Genomic DNA, 8,969 nt, shown 5'->3' with positions numbered 1-8,969 from the left:
CATCCAGAAAAGCCCTGGGAGATTCCTAAGCCAGGGACACACACCAATCCCTTCTCTCGCCCGTCCACTCGCAAGGTCTTTGGCATATAGTGTCTTTGTCACAGCCACAGGCTCCCAGGTTCACGAGCCCTCCGTATTCTACAGGGGAGAACCTTTCTTCGCCTGCACATCCCCTACTTATCCTTCAATACTCAGCAGGGAGTCATCTCTAGGCAGCCCTTCCTGACGCCCCCTCCCACCCCATTATACACACCTGCAGTTTTCCACCCTATCCTCCTTTCTCTCTAGGGCAGCGCCAGTCACTCAGGGTTGTCAAGATCAGGTTTTTAATTTTCTGTCTGCCCATTTTCTTGAAGACTGGGAAGTTACCATGGTCTTCTGTGTATCTCTAGCATCTGACAAATTCTCTTACACATAGAATGAATGAGTAAAGGTAAATCTCCCAACTTCACTTCTGTATACTCTGCTTATCATTTAGTATATGATCTCACACTCAAGGAGTTCAGTGTTGCCTGTTAATAATGTTGCCTCTCAGCCTCTGTCTGTCTCTCTTTCCCTCCCTCCACACCCTGCCTTCTCTCCTCACCTTTCTTCCTCCCTCTCATACTCCCAGCCCAGTATGTGCTCAGAGAGATGGTAAGCACAGATCAAGATGTTTCTTGTGCTCCCTGGGGGATAGGGCTCCACTCCAGACCTTGTGGTTAATGTGATCCAGCTATGGGGAAAGACTGTTGGGCAAGTCCACCAAGACCCCTTCCAGAGGGACTGCTGCAGACTGTAGGTTTGTCAAAACTTGGGGAGCAGAGTGCTTGTCAGGTATGGTGGAAGGGGTTGGCATTAGGAAGGTAGAGAGCATAGGGTTGGCATCAGGAAGATGAAGGGCATAGGGTTCCCAGGAATGACGGAGGCTAATGCTGGAAGTAGAGTGACTCTTTGTTCTGCACCAGCCCAGCTTCTTCTGGTTCTGACTGACCAGCAGGGTCAGTTAGCAGACCTTGACTGCTGACCTCTTGGCTAATAGAGGGAGGGACTGGGAAGGCAGTTGTCAACTGTAACATCCAAGGGTCCAGGCTCTCCTCAGGGAGCTCTGATCCTGAGTATTAGGATTAATCTCTCCTTGGCTCCTGGGGTGCAGGTCATCATTTACCCTTGATTTGAGGAGTATTCAGGGGGCACTTGAACCAATCTATTCTAGGGATCCAAATGTGGGTAATCCCTGAGCAGAGTAGTACTGGGTTGAGTGTGAGAGTGGAGATAGGAGGCAGGAAGTATGGGGAGAAGTGGACTGTGTCCAGAGATGCATCTCTGAAGGGCTTGGAGTCCTGGGAATGCCAACCAGGTGATCAGCTTAGGGGGATGATCTGAATTAATCCTCATAATCCCTGGACCCAGGACTCAGCCTCCCTCCTAATCCCATCCCAGCAGATCATCCTCTCTGAGGACTGATGCAGCCATTTATCCCCATTTACCCTTATTTCTAAATACCTAAATCCTTTCATTAAAAAAATAAAAGTGAATCTTTTAAAGATGCATAAAGTACAATACAGAAAGTAACATAATAAAGATCCATGCACCCACCACTGAAATCTAACAACTGTTCATTTCTTGACACATTTGATTCAGATAGCCCATCTATTATATATTTACTTAAATATATGTATCTACAAACAATGGACAATATGTTGTCACTCTGGTTATTTAACTTATATGCAGAGTACATCATGTAAAATGCTGGGCTGGATGAATCACAAGCTGGAATCAAGATTGACAAGAGAAATACCAACAACCTCAGGTATGTAGGGGATATCACTTTAATGGCAGAAAGTGAAGAGGAACTAAAGAGCTCCTTGATGAAGGTGAAAGAGGAGAGTGAAAAAGCTGGCTTAAAACTCGACGTTCAAAAAAACAAAGATCGTGGCATCTGGTCCTATCACTTAATGGCAAATAGATGGGGAAAATGTGGAAACAGTGTCAGATTTCATTTTCTTGGTCTCCAAAATCACTGCAGACGGTGATTGCAACCACAAAATTAAAAGACTTGCTCCTTGGAAGAATATCTATGACAAATCTAGACAGTGTATTAAAAAGCAGAGACACTTTGCCAACAAATGTCCATCTAGTCAAAGCTATGGATTTTCCAGTAGTCATGTATGGGTGTGAGAGCTGGACTATAAAGAAAGCTGAGTGCCGAAGAATTGTTGCTTTTGAACTCTGTTGGAGAAGACTCTTGAGAGTCCCTTGGACAACAAGGAAATCCAACCAGTCAATTCTAAAGGAGATCAGTCCTGGGTGTTCATTGGAAGGACTGATGCTGAAGCTCCAATATTTTGGGACTTGATGTGAAGAACTAACTCATTTGAAGAGACCCTGATGCTGGGAAAGATTGAGGGCAAGAGGAGAAGGGGGCGACAGAGGGTGAGATGGTTGGATTGCATCACTGACTCAGTGGAAATGAGTTTGAGCAAACTCTGGGAGATAGTGAAGAACAGGAAAGCCTGGCATGCTGTAGTTTATGGGGGTCACCAAGAGTCAGACATGACTTAGTGACTGAACAACAACAAACAATAGACAATACTGGTTTGTGTGTTTTAAAAATATATTTAAATGCAAACATTCATGCTATTTCATATAGTGCCAGTTCATAAATTTTAACTGCTGAATACTGTTTCATGGTTTGGATATACCACAACGTATTTATCCATTCTTCTGCTAATGGGCATTTAAGACATTTTCAGTATTCCAGATCATAAGCAATGCTGTGATAAACAGTGCTGTGTGTGCCTCTTTGGCATATATGTAAGCACTTCTCTAAGGTAGATACCTAGAAGTAGAATTTGTGGATCATAGGATACATGCACCTTAAACTTTACAGAATATTGCCAAATTGTTCTATAAAGCAGCAGGACCAATTTACATCCCACCAGCAGTGGCTTTCAGTGCTTGTTTAGATTGACGAACATATTTATAAATGTCTTTGCTCATCATTCTTTCTTGCGTTTCATGCCTTTCTTCTTATTTCAGTTTCCTTCTTATGAAGTATATCCTTTGGTGGCATTTCAGAAGTCTCTGAGTGGTAAACATTCTCAGTCTTTGTCTTAAAAGATCTTTTATTTCAAAACACAAATGGCAATTTAGTGGCCATAGATTTTTAGGCTGACAGTTTTCTCTTGGCCTTTTGAAGATATTCTGTTTTTTCCTATAATCTTTTGCAGTGAATAAGAAGTCAGCTGCCAATATAATTGTCCTTCTAGGTGAACAGCCTCTTTTTTTCTGGTTGCTTTTAAGATTTTTATTTTTCTATTCAGTATTCTGCAGTTTCACCACAATCTGTTTATAAGCTCAGTTTCAACCTGAGAACTGTGTCTTCCTTCTTTTTGGAAAATTATGGATCATTATCTATTGGAATATTACATTTCCCTCATCCTCTATCTTTCAAGAAACTTTATATGTAAAATATACCAGTTCATTGCATTTATCAGTTTAGTTCAGTCGCTCAGTCATGTCTGACTCTTTGCGACCCCATGGACTGCAGCACACCAGGCTTCCCTGTCCATCACCAACTCCCGGAGCTTGCTCAAATTCATGTCCATCACGTTGATGATGCCATCCAACCATCTCATCCTCTGTCGTCCCCTTCTCCTCCCGCCTTCAATCTTTCCCGGCATCAGGGTTTTTTCCAATGAGTCTTTTCCATACCATTTCTGTCCTTTATTGAGCCACTGTTTCCCCATCTATTTGCCATGAAGTGATGGGACTGGATGTCATGATCTTAGTTTTCTGAATGTTGAGCATTAAGCCAACTTTTTCACTTATTGGACCAAAGTATTGGAGTTTCAGTTTCAGCATCAGTCCTTCCAGTGAATGTTCAGGAATGATTTCCTTTAGGATGGACTGGTTGGATCTCCTTGCAGTCCAAGGGACTCTCAAGAGTCTTCTCCAACACCACAGTTTAAAAGCATCAATTCTTTGGTGCTCAGCTTTCTTTATAGTCCAACTCTCACATCCGTATATGACTACTGGAAAAACCATAACCTTGACTAGATGGTCTTTGTTGACAAAGTAATGTCTCTGCTTTCTAATATGCTGTCTAGGTTGGTCATAACTTTCCTTCCAAGGAGTAGGCATCTTTTAATTTCATGGCTGCTATCACCATCTGCAGTGATTTTGGAGCTCAAAAACATAAAGTCAGCCATCGTTTCCCCATCTATTTGCCATGAAGTGATGGGACCAGATGTCATGATCTTAGTTTTCTGAATGTTCAGCTTTAAGTCAACTTTTTCACTGTCCTCTTTCACTTTCATCAAGAGGCTTTTTAGTTCTTCTTCACTTTGTGCCATAAAGGTGCTGTCATCTGCATATCTGAGGTTATTGATATTTCTCCCGGCAATCTTGATTGCAGCTTGTGTCTCTTCCAGCCCAGCATTTCTCATGATGTACTCTGTATATAAGTTAAATAAGCAGGGTGACAAAATATAGCCTTGTCTAGCTTTTTTCTTAGTGATGCTTCCTAAGGCCCACTTGACTTCACATTCCAGGAAGTCTGGCTCTAGGTGACTGATCATACCATCGTGATTATCTGGGTCATGAAGATATTTTTTGTACAGTTCTGTGTATTCTTGCCACCTCTTCTTAATATAGTCTGCTTCTGTTAGGTCCATACCATTTCTGTCCTTTATTGAGCCCATCTTTGCATGAAATGTTCCCTTGGTATCTCTAATTTTCTTGAAGAGATCTCTAGTCTTTCCCATTTTATTGTTTTCCTCTATTTCTTTGCATTGATTGCTGAGGAAGGCTTTCTTATCTCTTCTTGCTATTCTTTGGAACTCTGCATTCAAATGGGTATATCCTTCCTTTTCTCCTTTGCTTTTCACTTCTCTTCTTTTCACAGCTATTTGTAAGGCCTCCTCAGACAGCCATTTTGCTTTTTTGCATTTCTTTTTCTTGGGAATGGTCTTGATCCCTGTCTCCTGTACAGTGTCATGAACATCCGTCCATATTTCATCAGGCACTCTGTCTATCAGATGTAGTCCCTTAAATCTATTTCTCACTTCCACTGTATAATCATAAGGGATTTGATTTAGGTCATACCTGAATGGTCTAGTGGTTTTCTCCACTTTCTTCAATTTAAGTCTGAATTTGGCAGTAAAGAGTTCATGATCTGAGCCACAGTCAGCTCCCAGTCTTGTTTTTGTTGACTGTATAGAGCTTCTCCATCTTTGGCTGCAAAGAATATAATCAATCTGATTTTGGTGTTGGCCATCTGGTAATGTCCATGTATAAAGTCTTCTCTTGTGTTGTTGGAAGAGGGTGTTTGCTATTACCAGTGCACTCTGTGATTTTGTGCAGTGATTTTGGAGCTCCCCAAAATAAAGTCTCTCAATGTTTCCGTTGTTTCCCCATCTATTTGTCATGAAGTGATGGGACCAGATGCCATGATCTTAGTTTTCTGAATGTTGAGTTTTAAGCCAACTTTTTCACTCTCCTCTTTCACTTTAATCAAGAGGCTCTTTAGTTCCTCTTTGCTTTCTACTATAAGGGTGGTATCATCTGCATATCTGAGGTTATAGATATTTCTCCTGGCAATCTTGATTCCAGCTTGTGCTTCATCCAGCCCGGTATTTTGCATGATGTACTCTGCATATAAGTTAAATAAACAGGGTGACAATATACAGCCTTGACGTACTCCTTTCCCTATTTGGAACCAGTCTGTTGTTCCATGTCCAGTTCTAACTGTTGCTTCTTGTCCTGCATACAGATTTCTGAAGAGGCAGGTCAGATGGTCTGGTATTCCCATCTTTTTAAGAGTTTTCCACAGTTTGTTGTGATCCACACAGTCAAAGGCTTTGGCATAGTCAATAAAACAGAAGTAGACATTTTTCTGGAATTTTCTTGCTTTTTCGATGATCCAGCAGATGTTGGCAATTTGATCTCTGGTTCCTCTGCCTTTTCTAAATCCAGCTTGAACATCTGGAAGTTCACGGTTCAGGTACTGTTGAAGCCTGGCTTGGAGGATTTGAGCATTACTTTGCTAGTGTGTAACATGAGTGCAATTGTGTGGTAGTTTGAACATTCTTTGGCATTGCCTTTCTTTGGAATTGGAATGAAAACTGACCTTTCCCAGTCCTCTTCCTTATGAAGTATATCTTTTAGTGGCATTTCAGTGAAAGTCTTTGAAAGTGAAAGTGAAAGTTGCTCAGTCATGACCTACTCTTTGTGACCCCATGAACTGTATAGTCCGTGGAATTCTCTAGGCCAGGATACTGGAGTGGGTAGCCTTTCCCTTCTCCAAGGAATCTCGCCAACTCAGGGATCAAACCCAGGTCTCCTGCGTTGTAGGCAGATTCTTTACCAGTTGAACCACCAGGGAAGCCCCAAAATACTGGAGTGGGTAGCCTATCCTTTCTCCAGAGCATCTTCCTGACCCAAGAATCAAACCAGGGTCTCCTGCATTACAGGCAGATTCTTTACCAACTGAGCTATGAGAGAAGCCCAAAAGTCTTTGAGTATGTATATATATGTATATATATAGTGTTCTTTTCCTCATGTCTTTTAACTATTCTTTCATATTTTCTATCTCATTACTTTCCCCTTTCCCCCCTTATTTTGAACACTTTCATCAGCCTCCTCCTTCAGTTCATCAATTCTCTTTCCAGCTGGGTCAAGTCTACTGTTTAATGCATTGAGTCTTCAGTGGTATATCTTTCATTTCCTAAAGTTTTGTTCTTTTCCCTCAATGAGCGGCTTTTCTTCATAGTGCAATATTTTCATTATTGTTTATTTTCTTGTCTTTCATCTTTAACACTTTTAAGAAAACTTATACAGTGCTTGTCATATTTTTCTATTATGCATCGTTCTTAGAGTGTTAATTGTCCTGTCTGCTGTGTCTGCCAATTCTTCCTTATGATGGTTTGCTTTCTTGTCTAGCTTTTAATATTTTATTGTGAATTCTCTTTCAGTAGGTGTTCTTGACTTGTCACTTTTTAGTGAGATTTCCATTTATTTAGTGAGATATACCTTGGGTTATGAAACATGCTTGAAGAGCTCTTTCCTGCTTTCTGTGGCTATGTGGTATTCCTAGGGATTCCTGTGGTGTTCCTTTGTGGTATTCCCAGGGAGTCCTGTGGTATTCCTAGGGATTTTCCTAAACCAATTTATATTTAATTTCTTGGCTTCAGGATTCAGCATCATGCAGATAAACCCAGAGGCAACACAAGCATCTTCTCAGGCTTGGACTTCAGTTTCTCAGAGTTGACTTATATTTCTCCCCCTTTTTTCTCTGCTTCCTTGAACTAGAGTGTGCCATTTTTAGTCTTTCTGCCATGGATAAGGTAGATCTTCGATGTTCTAAACTTTAATGCAGAGGGTTCAGTCCCAGCTCTTTGTCTCTGCTGGGCTGAGGGGACATAGCCTAGAATTGAAAGCAATATATCTGTTATCTGTGTCTGAAATGAACCATGGGCTCCTGTGATAGCTCTTTTCCTTCTTCCCATCTCCCTTCTTTGTTTTGTATTCCTTTTTTTTTTTTTTCCTACTTTTTGGCCACACAGTGCCATATATGGGATCTTAGTTCTCTGACCAGGGATTAGAAGCAGAATTTAATTCTGCTTTAGAAGCAGAATGTTAACCACTGGATTGCCAGGGAAGTCCCTTGCATTCCTTTTTAAATTCTGATATCTGGAAATTTCAAAGTCAATTTTGCAATTGTTCATACTTGAATTTTTAAATTCTGTTTTAGGCAATATTTCTGTGTGTGTTTTAGGGAACACTAGGTGAAGGGAGAGCTACGTTAGTTCAGTCTGTCATGTTGTCAGAATTTCCTTTCTAGATTTTCTTTACCTTTAGTAGCATTCCTAACAATCCCTGTCTGTAAGGTACATTATAGTTTGCAAAGGGCTTTCACATACAGTTTCTGATTTAATCCTTCCGACTTTGAGAAATGAATATTATTGTTCCCATTTTACCAAGAGGAAAGCTGAGATTCCAAATTGCAACTTTGATCCTAGCTTTTGGACTCTGAAGCCAGTGTACTTCATAGCTTGGATTTTGCGTGGCGGGTTTGCCTTTTCTTGACCTCCGACTCAGACCCACTCCTCAGTCCTGACCCCCTGCTCCTTCTCTGAGGCTGAGGCTTTCTGCCTAACACAAGGCAACATTTTGGCCCCATAACCTTCTCAGGTTCAGCACCTGGACCTATGACAATCTCCTTCTGCTTGGTTTGGCCTCAGTGGGGGTAACGAGGTATATACAGGACATGGCTAGTGGGGAAATTGACTGGCAGCTTGTCCTGAGTCCTTTATTCACTCACCACTGGATCATCTCTGCTTCTAACTTTAGAAAAAGCAGGCAGTGTATACTTGTGTGTGTGGTGGGGAAAAGGGAATGGAAAAAAAGAAAAATCCAGGAAAAGTAGGGCTCGTCCGGGATTTGAACCCGGGACCTCTCGCACCCTAAGCGAGAATCATACCCCTAGACCAACGAGCCACTGATGGGCATTCTCTGCCAGATGTGCCTTCTCTGCCACCTCAGCAGCAGCCACAGTCTGTGGTTCCTGGAAGAGTCTTTTCATCCAGGCTGGCTCCCAGCCCAGGCCGGCTCCACTCCAGCAGGCCTCACCCCTCAGCGCTCTCCACTTCCCCCCCAGCCCACTGCGGGGACTGTTCCATCTTCCCTGTGACCATCCAGCTCCCCCGCAGGCTGCCAAGTGGAGTTCATGGGGTGCTGCTGGGGAAGGCAGAGAAGGGGCCAGGCTCCCCCAGCTCCCCTTGTGAGAAGCCCAGGGCTGAGGGGAGCCAGTCTGGTATCTCCTACACCCGGATCGAACCATTCTTCTTTCTTATCTCATGATCAGACCACCAGAAAATATCCTCCGAACTCATCAGCCTCCTAGATGGGGACTGAGAAGCCTGTCCTGGATCACCCTTGATTGGGTGATAGTTGCTAAATGACTCAATTTCTTCTTGTTGGGGAAG

General features: G+C 42.4%; 1 non-coding gene across 1 annotated transcript; it reads right to left on the bottom strand.

Moving 5' to 3' along the window:
- Positions 1-8,409: 8,409 nt before the first annotated feature.
- Positions 8,410-8,481, bottom strand: TRNAP-AGG (transfer RNA proline (anticodon AGG)). Its single transcript has one exon. It is a non-coding gene; the product is annotated as a tRNA-Pro (tRNA).
- Positions 8,482-8,969: the final 488 nt, after the last annotated feature.

The sequence above is a fragment of the Dama dama genome, chromosome 18, assembly GCF_033118175.1.
Source record: "Dama dama isolate Ldn47 chromosome 18, ASM3311817v1, whole genome shotgun sequence".
NCBI lineage: Eukaryota > Metazoa > Chordata > Mammalia > Artiodactyla > Cervidae > Dama > Dama dama.
Note: the sequence above shows the minus strand (reverse complement) of the source record. Positions and strands in the feature narration are given on the sequence as shown.